At 43.6% G+C, this 27,101-nt stretch overlaps 1 protein-coding gene across 3 annotated transcripts in view; it reads left to right on the forward strand.

The window, feature by feature from the left end:
* Positions 1–1,493: 1,493 nt before the first annotated feature.
* LOC128690530 (putative defense protein 3) overlaps positions 1,494–27,101 on the forward strand; it is a 38,239-nt gene continuing 12,631 nt past the window's right edge. For 2 of the 3 annotated variants that reach the window (XM_070089790.1, XM_053779212.2), the window contains exon 1: positions 1,494–1,631. The gene's annotated coding sequence lies outside the window, so the exon portion shown is untranslated. Of the gene's footprint in view, positions 1,632–23,516; positions 23,554–27,101 lie in introns of those variants that run through there. The other variant, XM_070089789.1, reaches the window with a different exon arrangement.

The raw sequence follows: 27,101 nt of genomic DNA on the forward strand, positions 1-27,101 counted from the left end.
TAAATTAATTGATGTTCTACATCACTTCCGTCACAACTTAAAAATTAAGCATTTGCGACGGAAGTGATGTAGAACATCAATCAATTGAGATCTGTTATTGAAATGATAAAGACTTAAGACAGGACAAAGTGCTTTTAAAACCTACAAACGGAAGTCAGTTTGCGTTTTTAGGTTTTTCTTCATAGTGTTTTTACCAAAAATGCGTCTTTACTGGTCCATGCGTCTTTACTGGTCAAGTAACCGTATCAGGTACCTCCCTTAACATTTAGAGGCGAAAACAAACATTTATCCATACACATCAATGTCTATCAACAACACTTCAGTTAATTTGTCACAGTACAAGTCTAGATAACGTGTAATTACTACAGAAAATTGGAGAGGAATCTCCCATACTCACCCATTAGCGGGAAAACACAGCTGTTCTGATGTAAACAAAGGCGTGTTGAGTGTTGCCATCTATGGTTAGGTTTATTTATTTTTATTTTATTTTATTTCATTATTTATTTTTGTTTTGATTAATTTTTAAAAATCAATTTTACTCTCCAAACACTTGAACTTTTTAGGTAGGGACCCCTTTGCACTTGCACCATGTGCACAGTCTTGGATGAGCCCCTGAATCCCTTGGACCGCGGGGCCCCCAAATGCACGGGGCCCTAGGCAAATGCCTAGTTTGCCTATGCGGTAATCCGGCCCTGCCTGCATGTTCCCTTTGTTCACCCTATTTAGTCTGAAATGGAAATCCAGTAAGTCTACATTTTACACCTACCTTGAGGCTGGTGAGGGAGGGGACTGCTTTGACAAACTGGACTCTTCCTCTGCTGAAATCTGAAGTCTTTTTGATTATAATAATAATCGTTCCATGGGCATATGACTCCTATAGGTTTCATGTCCCAGAATTTTGTGCAAGCTTCTACAGCCTTTCAAGAGATGAGTTGTTCTTCCTGTGGTTAAAGGGACCTTGATAAGAGGAATTTTGACAATCTAAACAAACCCTATTTCGAGTGTGGGAAAAATTTGCATGCTTTTGCAAAATCTAGCTCTTCTCACGAAATCGTACCCCTCAAGGAAGGTTCCTTGACGCTGGTGAAAGGCTCTTGATGTAGGGAACTGGATTTCTGCTCCTGTTCCCTGAATTTAGCCTGGATACCTTCCATCCCTCATCCCCCCCCCCACGTGCTCTGTAAAATCCTGCAGGTTTAGCGCTCCCCCATGATTATAATCACGAAATCGTAATATCACGATTGCAAACAAACGATGGTGTGGTGTTAATCTAAAAAAAAGTCAGTGGAGCCAATGTTAACCTCCCTATGGCAAAGAAATATACCTAGTTGGAGGAATCTTCCTAGAGCCAACTGGCCTGTGCATTTTAGGACACTTGCCATGGGTTCAAGCCCCCACCTATTCCATGACTTGTGGAAAGAAAGGAAGGAAGGAAGGGGGTGGGGGTACTTGCGTGCTCCCCACTGCGGCAACATCCAGCTGGGTGAAGGGCCAGTCTCCACTAACTCAGCCTTGTAACCTGTTGCTGTGACCGCTCTACCTGCACTGGTGTGACGCTCCTCTCTGGTGTCATTAACATTTAGTGCCGTGGATTATTCTGCATTTACTAGACTTTGGGGGCACAAGCTAAGGTACGTGCAGCTTACTGAGAATGAGCTAGTAATGATTCAGTTTGAGTTTATTAGCTAGATTTCATTACCTTGTGTGAAATCGGATCCTGCATGAGTTAATTATTAGGTGCTTGTGCTCTATGCAGGTGCCCGGTTTTAAATTTTCATATCCTCGCAGCCCGAAGATATGAAAACTTAAAACCGCCTGTTCAACGAGGATGTTGGGGTTTCCACCCCCATAACAGCCTAGTTCGTGTGGCACTTATTGGAGGTAATGATCTAGTTTCTTCCTGAACACTTCTACGTTTGTTCCAGCAATATTTCTGACATCTGCTGGTACCAGGTTAATATTACTATATAGTTTCCTGATTAACACTCAACCCTTATGGACCATATAACGCCCGTGGAACAAGATAGAATCAGATTTATTCACATATTGGTATATTTTGTCCCAACACAGACTATATACACTGAGGAGTTTTCAACTATTTTGAATGACTGCCTACAGCCATTCAAAATGTACACCATCACGTGGAAACTGCTGGTTTTCCAGTTTCAGCAGGATGACTAGTCTTGGGCCACGCATGTTGACACAGTTCACTATTGTGCCCGTAACTTCCCTGCTTTTGTCTCTTACTCCAGTACGTTGTATGGTAGCGTATTAATTTGGAACTAGGGTCTCCGAAACATCTCTCCTCTCTTCAAAGTACATTCCTAGTACATTCTGAGGCGTTCCCCGTAATCGAGAAGCTTTATTGACTCGAGTGCTAAACAATCTTCGTACCTTCTCCAGGTCTAATATCTCTCCTGCCTAGGACTTCGCTGTCAAAATCGAACAATATTCTAATCGAGAGAACATAAGACATTTGATTATAGCTAACTCCTGCTCTTATCTTATAACCATTCAAGGGAGGGGGAGGTGTGTGTCTTGATGCTGGTGAAGGGCTTTTGACTAAGAAATTCCATCAAGGGAAGAGCATTGATACCTTGTTGAACCTAAATTCCTCCCAGTCCTTGCAGATATTGTATGGGTCTTACGGGTTTAGCAGTCCCATAGGAATGTACTACTACTAATCTGATTGTACAATAAGTTTGTCTGGAAAATAATAAAATTTGTTATTTTCCAAAACTATTGACTAACGGACGTTATAGCCTCAAACATTAGCATAGTTTGAGACGGAGGGAGAGGCAAAAAAGTTGGTTAGTTCATCCACTCCTCCCCCGTGGAGCAACTAAAGTTGTATATATTTTTTACATATCCTGAAAAAACTTAATGTCAATATGTTGCGAAAAGAAAGCAGCAACTCTGGTTTCTTTTCTCAGCATCTTTCTCAGTACCTTTCATGGGTGTTGAGAACGCAACACCCATGAAGGGAGGCTCTTAATGCAAGAAAGTGAACCTGTCCTCTTCCATGATTCCAGATTGAATGACTCCCATTCTCCAGGCGGTGAATGACCCCAGCGGGTTCAGCGCTCTTCCTTAAATATAATAATGTAATTGAATAATATTAATGGGACCGGCATTAAATATATTTATAGTTATATTTTTCTCGTTTAACTCGGGAATGATCCCCTCAAGGAAGGTTCATTGATGTTGGTGAGGAGCCCTTGATTTAGGGAATTGGATCTCTGCTCCAGTTCCCCGAATTAAGCCTGAATGCCTTCCAAATCTCCCCCCCCCCCAGGCGCTGTATAATCCTCCGGGTTTAGCGCTTCCCCCTTGATTATAATAATAATCGGGAATGATCAAGATTTGTTAATAGAGACTTGTTATAGCTTGGTGAGGTCCGGTTATAGTCAGCTCACTCAGCAGCGGAGGAAGCACAAGCCGGGGTGTTGAAACCACCTCACGTAGTTTCAACAACATTATGTATGCTAGTGCACAACTGTGTTAACAGTTGCTTCCATGTTCCTCGTAGATACTTACGTCGCCTCAAGATTACCTTAAACCAGCGACCGACACGAATAACTAACTCAGTACTTTGTGACTATAAGTGATGGTACCTTGACTTCCTGGGTGGAACTCCACCTGATGTGACTTCGATAACCACAACAGCTTTCTCTTCTCAGACTTGAGATTTCTCTCTTTGTTTTAAACTTCGTTAATTTTTTCCCCCATACATTGACCCCATCGGGAGTGAACACTGATATTATTAGTGGTGCTGCCAAGAAAATTGTAATGAACAGTGACAAAACATTTTTGTAGGTACTATATTTTTTTTAACTTACATTTAATAAAGAAGTTTTTAGTGCCATTAATTTAGCAGTGCAAGGAGTTAGTTGATTTAGCCCATACAAAACAGTTAACTTATCTTATACAAGGTAGTTAACTTAGCTAGCACACTGAGGTCCGGAGTTCGAATCTCCGGTACGGCTGGAAAACATTAGGACGTTTCCTTAAGACACCTGCTGTCCATGTTCACTCATCAGTAAAATGCGTACCTGGGTGTTAGTCGACTGGTTTGGGTCGCATCCTGGGACAAAACTGACCTAATTTGCCCGAAATGCTCAGCATAACAAGCGGTTTTCTATATAGTAGTATGTCATTGATGTCAGCTAGGACTACCTTGTACGTGTACTTATAGAATTAAAGATATTGTATTGTATTAACCAGTGCAAGGTAATTAACTTGGCCTGTGTAATGTAGTTAACATAGCCAGCGCAAGGTAGTTAACATAGCCATTGGAAGGTAGTTAACATAGCCAGTGCTAGCCAATACGAACAAGTTAACAAGTGCAATGCAAGGTCCTTTCCTCAACTCTGTTAACTTAGTGGAAGATAGTTTACTTAGTGCAAGGTAGTTTATGAACTACAGGATCACGTACCTACAGATGGGAACATAAAAAGTCTGGGCTGAATGGTACTGCCCTTGATACTGGCCATGTAGTCACAAACTGTAAGTCTGGAGGTGATGTCCTGGTAGTCAGTAAATGTGGGGCTGATAGTGCTGTCCTGGGAGACAGTAATGGTGAAGCTGGAGGTGCTGTCCTGGGAGACAGAAATGGTGAAGCTGGAGATACTGTCCTGGGAGACAGTAATGGTGAAGCTGGAGATTTTGTCCAGGTAGTCGGGAATTATACGCAGGAAGGAATACATATAAATGACCTCATAGAGGACAGGAGCCATAGTAGGGAAACAAGATGACAGCAAGGAAATGAGTGAGCTACTCAAGTCCCAATATGACTCAGTTTTTAGCAAGCCGCTAACCAGACTGAGAGTCGAAGATCAAAATGAATTTTTTATGAGAGAGCCACAAAATTTGATTAACACAAGCCTATCCGATGTTATCCTGACGCCAAATGACTTCGAACAGGCGATAAATGACATGCCCATGCACTCTGCCCCAGGGCCAGACTCATGGAACTCTGTGTTCATCAAGAACTGCAAGAAGCCCCTATCACGAGCCTTTTCCATCCTATGGAGAGGGAGCATGGACACGGGGGTCGTCCCTCAGTTACTAAAAACAACAGACATAGCCCCACTCCACAAAGGGGGCAGTAAAGCAACAGCAAAGAACTACAGACCAATAGCACTAACATCCCATATCATAAAAATCTTTGAAAGGGTCCTAAGAAGCAAGATCACCACCCATCTAGAAACCCATCAGTTACACAACCCAGGGCAACATGGGTTTAGAACAGGTCGCTCCTGTCTGTCTCAACTACTGGATCACTACGACAAGGTCCTAAATGCACTAGAAGACAAAAAGAATGCAGATGTAATATATACAGACTTTGCAAAAGCCTTCGACAAGTGTGACCATGGCGTAATAGCGCACAAAATGCGCGCTAAAGGAATAACAGGAAAAGTCGGTCGATGGATCTATAATTTCCTCACTAACAGAACACAGAGAGTAGTCGTCAACAGAGTAAAGTCCGAGGCAGCTACGGTGAAAAGCTCTGTTCCACAAGGCACAGTACTAGCTCCCATCTTGTTCCTCATCCTCATATCCGACATAGACAAGGATGTCAGCCACAGCACCGTGTCTTCCTTTGCAGATGACACCCGAATCTGCATGACAGTGTCTTCCATTGCAGACACTGCAAGGCTCCAGGCGGACATCAACCAAATCTTTCAGTGGGCTGCAGAAAACAATATGAAGTTCAACGATGAGAAATTTCAATTACTCAGATATGGTAAACATGAGGAAATTAAATCTTCATCAGAGTACAAAACAAATTCTGGCCACAAAATAGAGCGAAACACCAACGTCAAAGACCTGGGAGTGATTATGTCGGAGGATCTCAACTTCAAGGACCATAACATTGTATCAATCGCATCTGCTAGAAAAATGACAGGATGGATAATGAGAACCTTCAAAACTAGGGAGGCCAAGCCCATGATGACACTCTTCAGGTCACTTGTTCTATCTAGGCTGGAATATTGCTGCACTCTAACAGCACCTTTCAAGGCAGGTGAAATTGCCGACCTAGAAAATGTACAGAGAACTTTCACGGCGCGCATAACGGAGATAAAACACCTCAATTACTGGGAGCGCTTGAGGTTTCTAAACCTGTATTCCCTGGAACGCAGGAGGGAGAGATACATGATTATATACACCTGGAAAATCCTAGAGGGACTAGTACCGAACTTGCACACGAAAATCACTCACTACGAAAGCAAAAGACTTGGCAGACGATGCACCATCCCCCCAATGAAAAGCAGGGGTGTCACTAGCACGTTAAGAGACCATACAATAAGTGTCAGGGGCCCGAGACTGTTCAACTGCCTCCCAGCACACATAAGGGGGATTACCAACAGACCCCTGGCAGTCTTCAAGCTGGCACTGGACAAGCACCTAAAGTCAGTTCCTGATCAGCCGGGCTGTGGCTCGTACGTTGGTTTGCGTGCAGCCAGCAGCAACAGCCTGGTTGATCAGGCGCTGATCCACCAGGAGGCCTGGTCACAGACCGGGCCGCGGGGGCGTTGACCCCCGAAACTCTCTCCAGGTCCAGGTACTGAAGGAGTTTAGAATTTCCTTGTGAATATAACACCACAGGTGGAGGTAGAGGCGTGTCGTTGAACTCTAGGAAATATTTAGAGCATAAAGAAAGTGTGGGTTGGTTGTATCATGAAGGTAGCGCAGAGTCCAGACTTTACATATAGAAATGCTCAGGTTCTGCGAGATGTGAGTAGTAGTACCTTAAAGTTAGCTTTTTCAGTAGAACTTGACGCTGCATAATTCATACGGATTTAGCGCTTTCTTATGAATATAATGTTATTTTGAAATGAAAAGAGATAGGATAAGAGCTATATTCATGTATATTAAAATCTAGCATGCTAGAATGCTTCTTAAATTTAAACAAGTTATAGAAAGTGATCACATCAACATCAAGGTCCTGTTAACACCTGCAGTAACTTTTTTTATACTAGTGAAAGTCAGTTTCTCCAGTGTTAATATAGCTACCTGGAGTATACGTGGACAGGGTTTCTGGAGTCAACGCCCCCGCGGTCCGATCTGTGGCCAGGCTTCATGGTGGATCAGGGCCTGATCAACCAGGCTGTTACTGTTGGCCGCACGCAACCCGACGTACAAACCACAGCCCGGCTGGTCAGGTACTGACTTCAGGTGCCTATCCAGCACCTTCTTGAAGACAGCCAGGGGTCTATTGGTGATCTCCCTTATGTATGCTGGAAGGCAGGTGAACAGTCTTGGATCCCTGACACTTATTGTGCTGTCTCTTAACGTACTAGTGACACCCCTGCTTTTCACTGGGGGGGATGCTGCATCGTTTGCCGAGTCTTTTGCTTTCATAGGGAGTGATTTTCGTGTGCAACTTCAGTACTAATCCCTCTAGGATTTTCCAAGTGTATATAATCATGTATCTCTCCTGCCTGCATTCTAGGGAGTACAGGTTGAGAAGCTTCAAACATTCCCAGCAACTGAGGTGTTTTATCGCAGTTATGTGTGCCGTGAAGGTTCTCTGTACATTTTCTAGGTCAGCAATTTCACCTGCCTTGAATGGTGCTGTTAGTGTGCAGCAATATTCCAGTCTAGATAGAACAAGCGACTCGAGTGTCACCATGGGCTTGGCATCCCTAGTTTTGAAGGTTCTCATTATCCATCCTGTCATTTTTCTAGCAGATGCGATTGATACAATGTTATGGTCATTGAAGTGAGATCCTCTGACATTATCACTCCCAGGTCTTTTACATTAGTTTTTCGCTGTATTGTGTGGTTGGAATTTGTTTTATAATCCGATATATAATTTTAATTTCTTCACGTTTTCCGTATCGGAGTAATTGAAATTTATCATCATTGAACTTTACATTGTTTTCTGTGGCCCATTTAAAGATTTGGTTGATGTCCGCCTGGAGTCTTGCCGTGTCTTCAATGGAGGACACTGTTATGAAAATTCGGGTGTCATCTGCAAAGAAACACACGGTGCTGTGGCTTATATCTCTGTAAGATATGAGGATGAGGAACAGGATGGGAGCGAGTACTGTGCCTTGTGGAACAGAGCTTTTCACATTAGCCGCCTAAAACTTTACTCTGTTTACTACTACTCTTTGTGTTCTATTTGTTAGGAAATTATAGATCCATCTACCAACTTTTCCTGTTATTCCTTTATCACGCATTTTGTTTGCTATTACACCATGATGACACTTGTCAAAGGCTTTTGCAAAGTCTGTATATACTACATCTGCATTTTGTTTGTCTTCTAGAGCATCCAGGACCTTGTCGTAGTGGTCCAGTAGTTGGGACAAGCAGAAGCGACCTCCTCTAAACCCATGTTGCCCTGGGTTGTGTAACCGATGGGCATCTAGATGAGTGGCGATCTTGCTTCTTAGAACCCTTTCAAAGATTTTTATGATATTGGATGTTAGCACTATCGGTGTGTAGTTCTTTGCTATTGCTTTATTGCCCCCTTTGTGGAGTGGGGCTATGTCTGTTGTTTTTAACAGCTGTGGGACCACCCCTGTGTCCATGCTCCTCCATAAGATGTTAAAAGCACATGATAAGGGTTTCTTGCAGTTGTTGATGAACACGGAGTTCCATGAGTCTGGGCCTGGGGCAGAATACATGGGCATGTCATTTATCGCCTTTTCGAAGTCATTTGGTGTCAGGATAATATCAGGTTTGAGTCTACTTAATTCTGTGTCTCGCTCATAAAAATTCATTTAGGTCTTCGACTCTCACTCTGGAGTTTACCTGGAGAGAGTTCTGGGGGTCAACGCCCCCGCGGCCCGATCTGTGACCAGGCCTCCTGGTGGATCAGAGCCTGATCAACCAGGCTGTTACTGCTGGCTACACGCAAACCAACTTACGAGCCACAGCCCGGCTGGTCAGGTACCGACTTTAGGTGCTTGTCCAGTGCCAGCTTGAAAACTGCCAGGGGTCTATTGGTAATCCCCCTTATGTATGCTGGGAGGCAGTTGAATAGTCTCGGGCCCCTGACACTTGCTGTATGGTCTCTTAACGTGCTAGTGACACCCCTGCTTTTCATTGGGGGGATGTTGCATCGTCTGCCAAGTCTTTTGCTTTCGTTGTGAGTGATTTTCGTGTGCAAGTTCGGTACTAGTCCCTCTAGGATTTTCCATGTGTATATAATCATGTATCTCTCCCGTCTGCGTTCCAGGGAATACAGGTTCAGGAACTTCAAGTGCTCCCAGTAATTGAGGTGTTTTATCTCCGTTATGCGCGCCGTGAAGGTTCTCTGTACATTTTCTAGGTCAGCAATTTCACCTGCCTTGAATGGTGCTGTTAGTGTGCAGCAATATTCCAGCCTAGATAGAACAAGTGACCTGAAGAGTGTCATCATGGGCTTGGCATCCCTAGTTTTGAAGGTTCTCATTATCCATCCTGTCATTTTTCTAGCAGCTGCGATTGATACGATGTTATGGTCCCTGAAGGTGAGATCCTCCGACATGACCACTCCCAGGTCTTTGACGTTGGTATTTCGCTCTATTTTGTGGCCAGAATTTGTTCTGTACTCTGATGAAGATTTAATTTCCTCGTGTTTACCATATCTGAGTAATTGAAATTTCTCATCGTTGAACTTCATATTGTTTTCTGCAGCCCACTGAAAGATTTGGTTGATGTCCGCCTGGAGCCTTGCAGTGTCTGCAATGGAAGACACTGTCATGCAGATTCGGGTGTCATCTGCAAAGGAAGACACGGTGCTGTGGCTGACATCCTTGTCTATATCAGATATGAGGATGAGGAACAAGATGGGAGCGAGTACTGTGCCTTGTGGAACAGAGCTTTTCACCGTAGCTGCCTCTGTTGACTACTACTCTTTGTGTTCTGTTTGTGAGGAAATTATAGATCCATCTACCAACTTTTCCTGTTATTCCTTTAGCACGCATTTTGTGCTCTATTACGCCATGGTCACACTTGTCGAAGGCTTTTGCAAAGTCTGTATATATTACATCTGCATTCTTTTTGTCTAGTGCATCTAGGACCTTGTCGTAGTGATCCAATAGTTGAGACAGACAGGAGCGACCTGTTCTAAACCCATGTTGCCCTGGGTTGTGTAATTGATGGGTTTGTAGATGGGTGGCGATCTTACTTCTTAGGACCCTTTCAAAGATTTTTATGATATGGGATGTTAGTACTATCGGTCTGTAGCTCTTTGCTATTGCTTTACTGCCCCCTTTGTGGAGTGGGGCTATGTCTGTTGTTTTTAGTAACTGTGGGACGATCCCCGTGTCCATGCTCCCTCTCCATAAGATGGTAAAAGCTCGTGATAGGGGCTTCTTGCAGTTCTTGATGAACACGGAGTTCCATGAGTCTGGCCCTGGGGCAGAGTGCATGGGCATGTCATTTATCTCCTGTTCGAAGTCATTTGGCGTCAGGATAACATCAGATAGGCTTGTGTTAACCAGATTCTGTGGCTCATAAAAAAATTCATTTTGATCTTCGACTCTCAGTCTGGTTAGCGGCTTGCTAAAAACTGAGCCATATTGGGACTTGAGTAGCTCACTCATTTCCTTGCTGTCATCTGTGTAGGACCCATCTTGTTTAACTAGGGGCCCAATACTAGACGTTGTTCTCGACTTTGATTTGGCATAGGAAAAGAAATACTTTGGGTTTCTTTCGATTTCATTTATGGCTTTTAGTTCTTCCCGCGATTCCTGACTCCTATAAGATTCCTTTAGCTTAAGTTCGATGTTTGCTATTTCTCTGACCAGTGACTCCCTACGCATTTCAGATATATTGGCCTCTTTTAGCCGCTCTGTTATTCTTTTCCGTCGCCTGTAAAGGGAGCGCCTGTCTCGAGCTGGCAGATTTTCCAGACAGTGGTCAATTTTTAACAGCTGTTCCTGGAATTGCTGGGACGTTGCATCCGGAGGCTTGTAGACTACCACAATGACTAGGTTTTGGTTCTCGATCTTTACTGCTAAAACTTCCACTACATCATTTGAGGCATTAAGCAGTTCTGTGCAGACAAGTGACTCTGCGATGTACAGGCCAACCCCTTTCCCCTTTTTGCCTGTTCACTCTGTGGCATCTGTATAGGTTGTAACCTGGGATCCATATTTCGTTGTCAAAGTGATCCTTTATGTGGGTCTCTGTGAAAGCCGCGAACATTGCATTTGCCTCTGCAAGCAGTCCACGGATGAAAGGTATTTTGTTGTTCGTTGCTGGCTGTAGACCCTGTATATTTGCAAAGAAGAATGTCATCGGACTGGTGGTATTGTTGGTACTGGGTTGGTACTGGTGTTGTTGGTACTGGTTAGAGGCTCGCTAAAACCCGAGTCATACTGGGATTTGAGTAGCTCACTCATTTCCTTGCTGTCATCTGTGCAGAACCCATCTCGTCTAAGTAGGGGCCCAGTACTGGATGTTGTTCTCGGCTTAGATTTGGCATAAGTTACTGTGATTGTTGAAATAAAACAGCGGACATTACCTCAAGGTAGGCGAATGGACTTAATCACTGATACGGGTTTAGCACTCCATAATTTTATAAATAATGTTAATGAGATCTACACACACACACGATGTGACGAGTGGGGTTCCACAAGGATCAGTCCTGGGACCGGTGCTGTTTCTTGTATACGTGAATGACATGAAAGAAGAGGTAGAATCAGAGGTATCCCTGTTCGCAAACGACGTGAAACTACTGATAATACAACCTGACGAGGACCAGGAAAGGCTACAAAGGGACCTGGATTTGTTACCGACATTGTCTAACAAATGGCTCGTGGAGTTTAACCCCACCAAGTGCCAAGTTATGAAGCTTAGGGAAGGACAAAAAAGACCACAGACGGAGTACAGGCTAGGGAAGCAAAGGCTGCAAAACTCACTCAAGTAAAAGGACCGTGGGGTGAGTATCATACTGAGTATATGCCCTGAGGAGCACATCAACCTGGAGTTTACCTGGAGAGAGTTCCGGGGGTCAACGCCCCCGCGGCCCGGTCTTAGACCAGGCCTCCTGGTGGATCAGAGCCTGATCAACCAGGCTGTTGCTGCTGGCTGCACGCAAACCAACATACGAGCCACAGCCCGGCTGATCCGGAACTGACTTTAGGTGCTTGTCCAGTGCCAGCTTGAAGACTGCCAGGGGTCTGTTGGTAATCCCCCTTATGTGTGCTGGGAGGCAGTTGAACAGTCTCGGGCCCCTGACACTTATTGTATGGTCTCTTAACGTGCTAGTGACACCCCTGCTTTTCATTGGGGGGATGGTGCATCGTCTGCCAAGTCTTTTGCTTTCGTAGTGGGTGATTTTCGTGTGCAAGTTCGGTACTAGTCCCTCTAGGATTTTCCAGGTGTATATAATCATGTATCTCTCCCTCCTGCGTTCCAGGGAATACAGGTTTAGGAACCTCAAGCGCTCCCAATAATTGAGGTGTTTTATCTCCGTTATGCGCGCCGTGAAAGTTCTCTGTACATTTTCTAGGTCGGCAATTTCACCTGCCTTGAAAGGTGCTGTTAGTGTGCAGCAATATTCCAGCCTAGATAGAACATAACTCCCACAGCAAATGCGAGTCTAGCAAAACTAAGAAGAGCATTTCAACATCTAAGTAAAAATTCATTCACAACACTGTACATCGTGTACGTCAGGCCTATATTGGAGTACGCATCACCAATATGAAACCCACACCTGGGAATCGTATAAAAAAAAGATGGAGAAAGTGCAGAGGTTTACAACACGATTAGCTCAGGAGCTAAGGGGTATGTCCTATAAGGAGAGGTTAAAGGAACTCAACATAATGACATTGGAGGACAGGAGGACTAGGGAAGATATGATTACGACATGCAAAATACGGAGATTAACTGACATGGTGAACAGGGGCAATATTTCAGAGATGGGAAATAACAAGAGGGCACAACTGGAAGTTGAAAACTTAGATGAGTTAGGGGGATGTTAGGAAGTATTTCTTCAGCCTTGGAATTGCCAAAGTGGAACAATCTGGAGAGTAAAGTGGTCGAGGCGGGATCCATGCATAGCTTTAAGAGTTACAACAAGACTTGTAGCCGGGAGAGTGGACCTAATAAGAGACTAGCGATGAGGCAGAGCCAGGAACTGTGAATCGACCCTGGGAGCCACATACAGGTGACTACATATGGGTTAACAAGCACTCGGGAGCGCACACACACACACACACACACACACACACACACACACACACACGAACCAGGGAGGAAAGACTGGGAGTTAGAGCTCCATAAAAAGGGAGGAAGAGTGGGGAAGGAAGATAGTAGAGCTTAGTAAGAAAATGGAGGAGCGGATAGCTGAAGAGTGCAGGAAGTGGGAAGTACAGGTCTTAGCAGCAGAAGCTAGGATACAGTGCTTAGAAGAGAAACTGCAAAGCCTGAAACAGATTAGAGAGACAAATGACAATTCAGATGTGACATCAGGAAATTCAAAGTCAGGCGCAGACAAGGGGATGGTAAGCAACAATGGAGACATGCCGTACACGAAGGCCCTATCAGACCCACGTGGGGCCAGGGAAAAGACGATGAGCACACTGAGATCAAACGACAGGTCTGAAGACAATGAAGGAAATTCAAAGTCAGGCGCAGACAAGGGGATGGTAAGCAACAACGGAGACATGCCGTACACGAAGGCCCCATCAGACCCACGTGGGGCCAGGGAAAAGACGATGAGCACACTAAGATCAAGCGGCAGGTCCGAAGACAATGAAGGTTTGTTATATGCAGAGATTCTAACAGCCAACTGCAGTAGCAAGGGACAGCTGGTCAGGAAAGACAGTTCACTGAGAATAGAAGTTTCAGATATGACAGGGACTGAAGGCAAGAACATGTCAATGGAAGGAAATAAAATGCCTCAGAGGAAGCAGATGGAGACTCAGTGGGAGGAGGAAAGGGCGAGGTCAGTTTTTGTGTACGGGCTCCAAGAAGCCAAGGGGGCCAACTTTGAAGAAATAAAACAGGAGGAGAAAAAAATGATTGAAGGCATCATGAAAACAATAGGGGAGGGCAATATGACCCAGGTGACAAATTTTCAGAGAATTGGGTGGTTTGCGAGTGGAAGGATACGGCCTGTCAGAGTAACTTTCAAGGAAGAATCAGTTCGAACCAGGATTCTGCAAGAGAAAGCAAGACTGAGGGACAAAGAGGGGTACCAGAGAGTATACCTCGACCGCGACAGAACACAAGAAGAAAGGACTACACTGAAAGAGAGGGTACAGAGACGCAAGGAGGAACGAGAAGCAATGAAAATGAGCAGGACCCAGACACAGGAGGAAGGGCAAACACACCCCACAGAATCTCCCACCAAAAGACTCCACCCGCGACATTCCCAACGCAACTGAGCAACCTATACTACAACCCACTCACTGTTCCCTCTGCCACCAACCCCCATATCACAAACCTCACCCCAACAGCTGCCCCTTATGGGCATTCTGACCCCACCCCCATCAACACAAACCCCACCTACACCACAGCCCCATATAGGCCCCCACCAAGGCTCTCGCTCCCCCAACCCCAATATACTTGCATGACCACAATGATAGAAAAGAAACTAAAGGTTTGGTACACAAACGCGGATGGAATAACGAATAAACATGAGGAGTGGAATGAAAGAATCAGTGAAAAATCCCCAGACATCATAGCAGTCACAGAAACAAAACTCGCTGAGACAATAACAGACACAATCTTCCCAACAGGATATCAGATCCTGAGGAAAGATAGAAGGAGTAGAGGGGGAGGAGGGGTTGCACTGCTCATAAAACACCAATGGGGATTTGAGGAAATGGAAGGCATGGACATGATTGGAGAAAGAGACTACATTGTAGGTACAATTCAGTCCGGAGAACATAAAGTAGTCATTGGAGTGATGTATAACCCACCACAGAACTGCAGGAGGCCAAGAGAGGAGTACGAAGAAAACAACAGGGTGATGGTGGACACACTGGCTGAGGTGGCAAGAAGAGCTCACTCGAGCAGAGCAAAGTTACTGGTAATGGGCGATTTCAACCACAGGGAGATCGACTGGGAAAACCTGGAGCCACATGGGGGTCCCGAAACATGGAGAGCCAAGATGATGGATGTGGTACTTGAAAACCTCATGCATCAACATGTCAGGGACACAACCAGAGAGAGAGGGGAGAATGAGCCAGCAAGACTGGATCTTGTGTTCACCCTGAGCAGTTCAGACATCGAGGACATCACTTACGAGAGGTCCCTTGGAGCTAGCGATCATGTGGTTCTGAGTTTTGACTATATAGTAGAGTTACAAGTGGAGAAGGTAACAGGAACTGAAGGGGACAGGCCAAACTATAAAAGGGGGGACTACACAGGTATGAGAAACTTCCTGCAGGAGGTTCAGTGGGACAGAGAAATGGTAGGAAAATCAGTAAACGAGATGATGGAATATGTGGCAACAAAGTGCAAGGAGGCAGAGGAAAGTTTTGTTCCCAAGGGAAACAGAAATAATAGGAAGACCAAAACGAGTCCTTGGTTTACCCGAAGGTGTAGGGAGGCAAAAACTAAGTGCAACAGAGAATGGAAAAGGTACAGGAGGCATAGGACCCAGGAAAACAAGGAGATTAGTAGAAGAGCCAGAAACGAGTATGCGCAGATAAGGAGGGAGGCCCAGCGACAGTATGAAAACGACATAGCATCGAAAGTCAAATCTGACCCGAAACTGCTGTATAGCCACATTAGGAGGAAGACAACAGTCAAGGACCAGGTGATAAGGCTGAGGAAAGAAGGTGGAGAACTCACAAGAAACGATCAAGAGGTATGTGAGGAGCTCAACACGAGATTTAAGGAAGTATTTACAGTAGAGACAGGAAGGACTCTGGGGGGACAGACCAGATGGGGACACCAACAAGGAATACACCAACAAGTGTTGGACGACATACATACAGATGAGGAGGAGGTGAAGAAACTGCTAAGGGACATCGATACCTCAAAGGCAATGGGACCGGACAACATCTCTCCATGGGTCCTTAGAGAGGGAGCAGATATGTTGTGCGTACCACTTACCACAATCTTCAACACATCCCTGGAAACTGGGCAACTACCTGAGGTATGGAAGACGGCAAATGTAGTTCCCATTTTCAAAAAAGGAGACAGAAAAGAGGCACTAAACTATAGACCTGTGTCATTGACGTGTATAGTATGCAAAATTATGGAGAAGATTATCAGGAGGAGAATGGTGGAGCACCTGGAACAGAACAGGAGTATAAATGCCAACCAGCACGGATTCACGGAAGGCAAATCCTGTGTCACAAACCTTCTGGAGTTTAATGATAAAATAACAGAAGTAAGACAAGAGAGAGAGGGGTGGGTTGATTGCATCTTCTTGGACTGCAAGAAGGCCTTTGACACAGTTCCTCACAAGAGATTAGTGCAGAAGCTAGAACATCAGGCGCATATAACAGGAAGGGCACTGCAATGGATCAGAGAATACCTGACAGGGAGGCAACAACGAGTCATGGTACGTAATGATGTATCACAGTGGGCACCTGTGATGAGCGGGGTCCCACAGGGGTCGGTCCTAGGACCAGTGCTATTTTTGGTATATGTGAACGACATGACGGAAGGGTTAGACTCAGAAGTGTCCCTGTTTGCAGATGATGTGAAGTTAATGAGGAGAATTAAATCTGATGAGGACCAGGCAGGACTTCAAAGAGACCTGGACAGACTGGACACCTGGTCCAGCAAATGGCTTCTCGAATTTAATCCTGCCAAATGCAAAGTCATGAAGATAGGGGAAGGGCACAGAAGACCACAGACAGAGTATAGGCTAGGTGGCCAAAGACTGCAAACCTCACTCAAGGAGAAAGATCTTGGGGTGAGTATAACACCGAGCATGTCTCCGGAAGCACACATCAATCAGATAACTGCTGCAGCATATGGGCGCCTGGCAAACCTGAGAGCAGCATTCCGACACCTTAGTAAGGAATCATTCAAGACACTGTACACCGTGTATGTCAGGCCCATACTGGAGTATGCAGCACCTGTTTGGAACCCGCACTTGATAAAGCACGTCAAGAAACTAGAGAAAGTACAAAGGTTTGCAACAAGGTTAGTTCCAGAGCTAAGGGGAATGTCCTATGAAGAAAGATTAAGGGAAATCGGCCTGACGACACTGGAGGACAGGAGGGTCAGGGGAGACATGATAACGACATATAAAATACTGCGTGGAATAGACAAGGTGGACAAGGACAGGATGTTCCAGGGAGGGGACACAGAAACAAGAGGCCACAATTGGAAGTTGAAGACACAAATGAGTCAGAGAGATAGTAGGAAGTATTTCTTCAGTCATAGAGTTGTAAGGCAGTGGAATAGCCTAGAAAATGACGTAGTGGAGGCAGGAACCATACACAGTTTTAAGACGAGGTTTGATAAAGCTCATGGAGCGGGGAGAGAGAGGGTCTAGTAGCAACCGGTGAAGAGGCGGGGCCAGGAGCTAGGACTCGACCCCTGCAACCACAAATAGGTGAGTACAAATAGGTGAGTACACACACACACACACACACACACACACACAGGGCAACAGTAACAACGGGAAGACCAGAACGAGCCCCTGGTTTACCCGACGGTGTAAGGAGGCAAAATCAAAGTGCAATAGAGAATGGAAAAAGTACAGAAGGCAGAGAACACACGAAAATAGGGAGATCAGTCGCAGAGCCAGGAATGAGTATGCACAGGTAAGGAGGGAGGCCCAGCGACAGTATGAAAATGACATAGCATCGAGAATCAAGACTGACCCGAAACTGTTGTATAGCCACATCAGGAGGAAGGCAACAGTCAAAGACCAGGTGATCAGATTAAGGACAGAAGGTGGAGAACTCACAAGAAATGATCAGGAGGTATGTGAGGAGCTGAACAGGAGATTTAAGGAAGTTTTTACAGTAGAGACAGGAAGGGCTGTGGGAAGACAGCACAGAAGGGAACATCAAGAGGGAATATACCAACAAGTGTTGGATGACATACGAACAACTGAGGAGGAGGAGGAGGCGAAGAAGCTCCTAAGTGACCTTGACACCTCAAAGGCGATGGGACCGGACAACATCTCCCCATGGGTCCTTAGAGAAGGAGCAGAGATGCTGTGCGTGCCTCTAACCACAATCTTCAACACATCCCTTGAATCTGGGCAACTACCTGAAAAATGGAAGACAGCTAATGTAGTCCCCATATTTAAGAAAGGAAACAGAAACGAGGCGCTAAACTACAGACCTGTGTCTCTGACATGTATTGTGTGCAAAGTCATGGAGAAGATTATCAGGAGGAGAGTGGTCGAACACCTGGAAAGGAACAAGATTATAAATGAAAACCAGCATGGGTTCATGGAAGGCAAATCTTGTATCACAAACCTCCTGGAGTTTTATGACAAGGTAACAGAAGTAAGACACGAGAGAGAGGGGTGGGTAGATTGCATTTTCCTAGACTGCAGGAAGGCCTTTGACACAGTTCCCCACAAGAGATTAGTGCAGAAGCTGGAGGATCAGGCGCATGTAAAAGGGAGGGCACTGCAATGGATCAGGGAATACCTGACAGGGAGGCAGCAACGAGTCATGGTACGTGAAGAGGTATCACAGTGGGCGCCTGTTACGAGCGGGGTCCCACAGGGGTCAGTTCTAGGACCAGTGCTATTTTTGATATATGTGAACGACATGATGGAAGGAATAGACTCTGAAGTGTCCCTGTTCGCAGATGATGTGAAGTTGATGAGAAGAATTAAATCGGACGAGGATGAGGCAGGACTGCAAAGAGACCTGGACAGGCTGGACATGTGGTCCAGTAACTGGCTTCTCGAATTCAACCCAGCCAAATGCAAAGTCATGAAGATTGGGGAGGGGCAAAGAAGACCGCAGACAGAGTATAGGCTAGGTGGACAAAGACTACAGACCTCACTCAGGGAGAAAGACCTTGGGGTGACCATAACACCGAGCACATCACCGGAGGCACACATCAACCAAATAACTGCTGCAGCATACGGGCGCCTGGCAAACCTGAGAATAGCGTTCCGATACCTTAATAAGGAATCGTTCAAGACACTGTATACTGTGTATGTTAGGCCCATACTGGAATATGCAGCACCAGTCTGGAACCCACACCTGGCCAAGCACGTCAAGAAGTTAGAGAAAGTACAAAGGTTTGCAACAAGGCTAGTCCCAGAGCTCAAGGGAATGTCGTACGAGGAAAGGTTAAGGGAAATCGGACTGACGACACTGGAGGACAGAAGGGTCAGGGGAGACATGATAGCGACATACAAGATACTGCGGGGAATAGACAAGGTGGACAGAGATAGGATGTTCCAGAGAGAGGACACAGGGAGAAGAGGTCACAAATGGAAGCTGAAGACTCAGACGAGTCACAGGGACGTTAGGAAGTATTTCTTCAGTCATAGAGTTGTCAGGAAGTGGAATAGCCTAGCAAGTGAAGTAGTGGAGGCAGGAACCATACATAGTTTTAAGAAGAGGTATGATACAGCTCAGGAAGCAGAGAGAGAGAGGACCTAGTAGCGATCAGTGAAGAGGAGGGGCCAGGAGCTGAGTCTCGACCCCTGCAACCACAATTAGGTGAGTACAATTAGGTGGGTACACACACAACACACTAACCGGATGTGGGGGTAAACTCACATATAGTTTCAAGAGTAGATGTAATAGGACTCAAAGAGGCCAGAAACTAGTAATGACGGTCTATGAAGCTCAAGAGGAGGAGCCAGGAGGCAAGAATCGACCTTCACCCTCCTCCCCCTCAAACAATTCGGCAAGTACACAATGCAAACTTAAGAATAGTATTCAGATGCCTCAACAAAGTCTTACGGTACCTTGTATACAACATGTATCAGACGTATCCTAGAGTGTGCAGTACCATCATCAATCATCAAACCTGAGAAAAACCCAGAAATTTGAAAGTAAGGATTTGCAACGAAACCAGATTCGGAGCTACGAGGAATGACTGTCCAGAAAATAGTAGAGTAACTGAACATTAGAAACTGGAGAAGAGGATAACCAAGGAAGAAATTATTACGACTTGCACACTGGGGACGGGCACATAGAATTTAAGAAGCAAATGTTGTCAAAGAATGTCAGACATACTTCTTCAGTCTGAGGCTGGTTAGGAAGTAAAACTATCTGAAGGACGATGTGATGGAAACAGATTAAAAGTAAGCTTAATGAGGTTCATGAGGCGGGAAGTGTGAGATTGTTAGTAAAAATCAAGTGGTACCTGGAACAGAAATACGAACCCCGAAACCACAAACAGGTAAGTAACGTATAATACCGCAAGACCTACATAAAAAAAAATGTTATGCAATGCCCTTTAAGGCAAGCGATCACTGACTTAACATTCTATTATCTTTGAAGATGAAAATAAAGAAAGATAATAAATATTATTATTGAATAATAAATATTATTTTTGAAAGAATTAGAGGTAAGACAGAGTAGGACTGCAGATGAGCAAGGAGGTTTCAGAGTGGGTAGGGGATGTGTAGATCAAGTGTTTACATTGAAGCATATATGTGAACAGTATTTAGATAAAGGTAGGGAAGTTTTCATTGCATTTATGGATTTAGAAAAGGCATATGATAGAGTGGATAGGTGAGCAATGTGGCAGATGTTGCAAGTACAGTACGTATATGGAATAGGTAGTAGGTTACAGACAGGAATGTGTAATGTCACCATGGTTGTTTAATATATTTATAGATGGGGTTGCAGTGCTGTATAGCCCTTGTGGCTTAGCGCTTCTTTTTGATTATAATAATAATAATATAGATGGGGTTGTAAAAGAAGTAAATTCTAGGGTGTTCGGGAGAGGGGTGAGATTAAATTATGGGGAATCAAATACAGAATGGGAGTTGATAGTTACTTTTTGCTAATGATACTGTGCTTATGGGAGATTCTTAAGAAAAGTTGCAAAGTTTAGTGGACGAGTTTGGGAGGGTGTGTAAACGTAGAAAGTTGAAAGTAAACATAGATCAGAGTAAGGTGATGAGGGTATCAAATGATTTAGATAAAGAAAACTTGGATATCACATTGGAGAGAGAGAGTATAGAAGAAGTGAATATTTTCAGATATTTGGGAGTTGACGTGTCAGCGGATGAGTTTATGAAGAGTGAGGTTAACCATAGAATTGATGAAGGAAAAAAGGTGAGTGGTGCGTTGAGGTATCTGTGGAGAAATAAAAACGTTATCTATGGAAACAAAGAAGGGAATATATGAAAGTATAGTGGTACCAACACTCTTCTATGGGTGTGAAGCTTGGGTTGTAAATGTTGCAGCGAGGAGATGGTTGGAGGCAGTGGAGATGTCCTGTCTAAGGGCAATGTGTGGTGTATATATTATGCAGAGAATTAGGAGTGTGGAAATTAGGAAAAGGTGTGGAGTTAATAAAAGTATTAGTCAGAGGGTTGAAGAGGGGTTGTTGAGGTGGTTTGGTCATTTAGAGAGAATGGATCGAAGTAGAATGACATGAAGAGCGTATAAATCTGTAGGGAAAGGAAGGCAGGGTAGGGGTCGTCCTCGGCAAGGTTGGAGGGATGGGGTAAAGGAGGTTTTGTGGGCGAGGGGCTTGGACTTCCAGCAAGCGTGCGTGAGCGTGTTAGATATTGAATGGAGACGAATGGTTTTTGGGACCTGACGAGCTGTTGGAGTGTGAGCAGGGTAATATTTAGTGAAGGGATTCAGGGAAACCTGTTATTTTTATATAGCCGGACTTGAGTACTGGAAATGGGAAGTACAATGCCTGCACTTTAAAGGAGGGGTTTGGGATATTGGCGGTTTGGAGGGATATGTTATATCTGAGAGATTTTTATCTTTGTATATGCTTCTAAACTGTTGTATCTGAGCGCCTCTGCAAAAACAGTGATTATGTATGAGTGAGGTAAAAGTGTTGAATGATGAAAGTATTTTCTTTTTGGGGATTTTCTTTCTTTTTGGGTCACCCTACCTCGGTGGGAGACGGCCGACTTGTTGAACAAAAAATAAATAAGGAGAATCAGACATGGAAAGCACAGTGACTGAAAGGATGAGGCAGTTGCTGGCTCGTATTCAATGTAATTATGACTTTATAGAAAGATCTACTCATGAAATAGCCATAATTTCCAACCAGAAGTGCAAAGAAGCGACAGGTAAGTTTTTACCAACCTGTGGAGCAATAGATAAGACACTGACAGAAGCTATTGTTCCACCGTCAGTGACCTTATTGTCGTCCCGTTCTTCAGATGCTATATAACCCTTATGGCTTAGTCTTTCACCATAAACATAATTACTGCATATAATGAGGCTCTGCATTGTGATCTTCATAAATGAAAAGGAAAGAACGGCATAACTTCCCAGAACGACCAGACGGAGTGAGAAAAAACAGCTACAAAGCATCTTTCTACAGAGATACAGGGTTTAGCGTTTCTTTTTATAATAATAATAATAATAATAATAATAATAATAATAATAATAATAATAATTTAAAGATATAGGAGTTCCGATGAGAGATGGAATGCTGTATAACCCTTGTGGGCTTAACGCTTTCTCACGATTATAATAATTATAATACTGGAAGGAATATGAGAAGAGGGGAAGAGAAACATGTATCATATAAGAAAGAAAAGAAATATTGCTTCATAAAAAAATCTATCTTCCTCCCACTAATGCCCAGCCCCCCTTAACCCCAACCAACCTCAATGGTGCAGTATACACCTCAGCACCCTGTGCGAAATACCAACTCGGTTCATAAGAAACTTTAAGGTTAGCTATGCAAATGAAGATGGCATTAGTTAAAACGCAAATAAAAGGATAAAGATGTCGATGATGTCAAACGTAATTAATATACCCAAGAGTATGTTAAGTGATGCGTAGAGAGGGACCAGAGAGGCGCAGGGGAGTTTAGAACAGATCGCTACTGCCTCACACAACTGCTGAACTATTACAGCATAGTCTGAGAAACCCTGGAGGACCAGCATAATGCACATGTAGTGTACAATGACTGCAAAAGCTTTCAACAAGTGCGACCATAGGGTAATTGCACACTAAATACGATCAAAAGGAATAATTTTTCTAAACATAATGATAATGTTGGTGGTTGGAGTGATAGAATAAGAGACCACTGTTCTAAACAAAAATGAAAGTGGATCAAGAAGGACTTTAGAAAATATTTCTTCGAAAAATATCAAAATACAGTGGCTGAAATAATACTGTGGCTGGAACAATACAGTGGCGGTGGCTGGAACAATACAGTGGCGGTGGCTGGAACAATACAGTGGCGGTGGCTGGAACAATACAGTGGCGGTGGCTGGAACAATACAGTGGCGGTGGCTGGAACAATACAGTGGCGGTGGCTGGAACAAATCACAAATTACCCCACACTGGAAAGGTAATTTCAGACGAACTTTCGCTTTTTATCGTCACGCTTGTTCTAACTTTCTCACTCTCTCTTCGTCTCCCTCCCCCTTCCCCTTCCTCCACCTTTCCTTCAATCCCCATCCCCTCGTCATCAACCTGTCTTCTGGATTTCTCCCCATTTTCTCGCTCAGTTGTGATTTGATAATTGCTCAGGACGGAGCTAAACATCATCTAAAGAGTGAGTTATCTGTCAAATATTTCTTCACGAAAACTGCTAGCTGAATTATTATATTTCGTGGCGAAGAGTTAAATCCGTAGGAATTATACAGCACTTGGGGAATCAGAGGTAATCATGTTCGATCCAAAAAAAAATAAGGATTACTCCAGTTCCTTGGATTAGAACCCATCGCCGGCATAAGGTAACCCCCCCTCCCCCCAATTTTTGAAGAGAAGCATTTTATGATAATTTAATCATAGAAAATGGAGCATGTAATAAAGTTGGTAGAATTACCGACAATATGTAAAGTAAAAGGACACAAGTACAACTAATGTGACATTTTATTGTCGCAACGTTTCGCTCTACAGGTGCGGCTTAACGAAACTCCTGGAGAGCGAAACGTTGCCACAATAAAATGTCACATTAGTTGCACTTGTGTCCTTTTACTTTACAAAACGGAGCATCATCAATCCAGCTTTATTATTGTAACAAAATCCCTGAAAGGGCAGTGCCTTGATTTTGGTAAAGGGCTCTTGATTCATGGCATTGGAATTACCTTTTACCTCCTTGCGTCGAACCTGATTGCCTCCCATTCCCATGGTGCTATGTGACCTCTAAGTTTAGCCCTTGTTTGTGAATAATAAGTTTTAAATGCACACTACACAATTCTTGATAATTACAAGTATTTTATAAAGTAAAGTGTGTAAAAAAAGTCTGATTTATTTTCATGGGGACCTTGTGTTACCTAAATATTAGATAGAGTAAAAATCAGTTATGGCTACTATAAGAATAAAATTATTAAATCTGTGGAATATTAAATTACCTGGATGAACCTCATACCAGCAATTTGTAACAACGATAATTATTCCTTATCAAGTGTTATTGAGACATGTAGGAATTTTGAGACATCCAAGGTCGCCAGAAAATGTCACCCTTCGAATACCCACTAATCTCATACCTCCACAAGTCACTCTGGACCTATATTAACTTTAAATAAAATAAAAATCACCAGTAATTCTGGTAACCCTATGTATATAAATTATGTGGACTGTATGTTAAATTGATTTAATTAACGAATACATATACATTGTGGAAAATACTGTATATATTTTCCAGAAATTCAGTAGTTATATGTAAATAGATGGCCATACTGTATTTAATAATATTTATGTCATAGAAAACGGAAAGCCTGCGTCTGCGTAGGTGGGGACTCGCCATCTTGGTTTTGAATTGTACAAACGTTGGTGTAATGGGAAGAATTTTTCGTGCTCTAAAGGTAAAAATTGTGTTGACACCTCTCAAATAGGAGGCGAAATTGGTGGATGTGCATTCCTGCATAACTTGAGATATCAGACGACTGGACAAGACAGCTCCAGGAACCTCAGATAAGCTCTCTAGATTTGTGTGTAATTCTGGCCAGAATTATTTTCATAGATTTAGTTAGAGTGAGGTTTTCTGAGTATGATACACATTAATCTCCAGTCAAATTGGTGAGTGATATTAAGATATATTTTCCTTCTGTTATGTAATTGTGTATATATATATATAACCATTTATTATTTTTAATATACAGTCCACAAATTTATATATTTACCAGCATTCCTGGTGTATGTATATTTCATTTAATTAATAGGTCCAGAGCAACTTGTAGATATGACAGTAGTAGGTATCGAAGGGGGACATTTTTTGCGACCTAAGTGTCCCAAATTCCTACTTGTCTAACTGATAAATACTAGTTATCATTGTTCATTTACTGTTGTGTATATAATTATACATCCAAGTAAATGCAATTTTCCACATACATATTTATATATCAGAATTTATATAACACTCACCAATTTGTCTGGAGATTACTTGGTGTGTCATCCACAACACCCTGCCTAGATATGAGGAAACTACTGGCCAGAATTTCAACATATAAAGACATTACTTATCTGGGGGATGGGGTAATTCTTATCCCTTTTCCCATCTAATTTCGGAGTCCTGCCCAGTTGTTAGTTTCTCACATTCTGTAGGACTGTAACTCCGACAACTTCTGCTCCAGTTTGAGAGGTTTCAACCACATCTAACCTCCAGAGCTACGAAATATTCTTCCGATTTTCACTAACGTTTGTCTTGCCCAGTTCTAATATGGCGTCCCTCCCAAGCAACGCTACCCCCGTCGCTGGTTCCCTTTTTTATTTCCAAATTAATTTTTACTAACTACAATGTATTTTACTAATTTACATGCAAAAATACACAATATTTCGGAAAATACACAATATTTTCCACAAAATCAATAACATGAAAATGAATTACAAAAGTATTAAAATGAAAAAAAAAATCAGCTGAATATATTAGTTACACGAATGTTAACTATACTGTACCCACTCTGCTCATATTGAGTGCCCGGGGCACCATCCCCGGCATGGATGGAAACATTACTCACGAAATCGTAATGACACGATTGCAAACAAACCATACTACGGGCGGGTTCTAACCCCGCCCGTGGTATGGTTTATGGATGGAAATACTGGGCATGTTTCTTTGCACCTGTTGCCCTTGTTTACCTAGAAGTAAGTAGGTACCTGGGTGTTAGTCTACTGTTGTGGGTCACATCCTGGGTATTATTATTATTAGCATTATAATCGTGGGGGAGCGCTGAACCCGAAGGGATTATACAGCACCTGTGGGGGAGATGGAAGGTATTCAGGCTCGATTCAAGAAACAGGAGCACAGATCCGATTCCCTAGGTCAAGGGCCCCTCCCCAGCGTCAAGGAACCTCTGAGTGGTGGGGCAGGATATACCTTAGACAGGGCTGCACTCTGAAATGAGCTGAGGTAGAATAACAGATCTTGGCCTGTAAACTTGATGTGTAAAAATAATAATTTTCCTCCCTAGCTCTAGTAGGTAATTTTTTTTAGCTGTTACTAAATTGGTTTATACTAATACTAGCCTTGACCTGATCTGGCAACCCGACTTTTAATGCTGTGTAATACAGTACTGTGCATACTAATAGGGACAGTGATGAAATAAGACCTTTATTTGGAAAATGAATATTTGAAAAATACACGGCAATGATATGACAGATTATTTAATAAGAAATATGGCTACTCTTTGCTTTTATAAGTATTGCGCTCACCAAGGCGGGTACACTTTGGCATAGAATTGACCAATGTTGAACACATTTTGGCAAGTTCTTCGTCATGGTACCAGGTCCTAAACAGCAGCAATTAGCTTCTCCACAGTCGAACAGTCCTATTTTACTATCCTGCGTTTGGTTGTTGCCCATAGATTCTCAATTGGGTTGAAGCCATGAGAGTTTCCAGGCCAATTTAGAACGCTTAGCCCACTCTCTTCGAAGAATGCTAGCGTTTTTCTGGAGGTGTGGCACTGAGCAAACTCCTGCTGGAAAATGACTTCTCCATCAGGAAAGTCTCTGTCCACAACCGGAAGTAAATGAATTGCCAGGATTGCCTTGTATTTGTCACTGTTCATCGTCCCCTCAACATTTATTATAATCATAAGTAAGCGATAAGCCCACAAGGGTCATCCCTCGCCAATAACAAGCCGTCCAGGGCCTTCAACA

This window comes from Cherax quadricarinatus, chromosome 29 (assembly GCF_038502225.1).
Source record: "Cherax quadricarinatus isolate ZL_2023a chromosome 29, ASM3850222v1, whole genome shotgun sequence".
NCBI classification, from domain to species: domain Eukaryota; kingdom Metazoa; phylum Arthropoda; class Malacostraca; order Decapoda; family Parastacidae; genus Cherax; species Cherax quadricarinatus.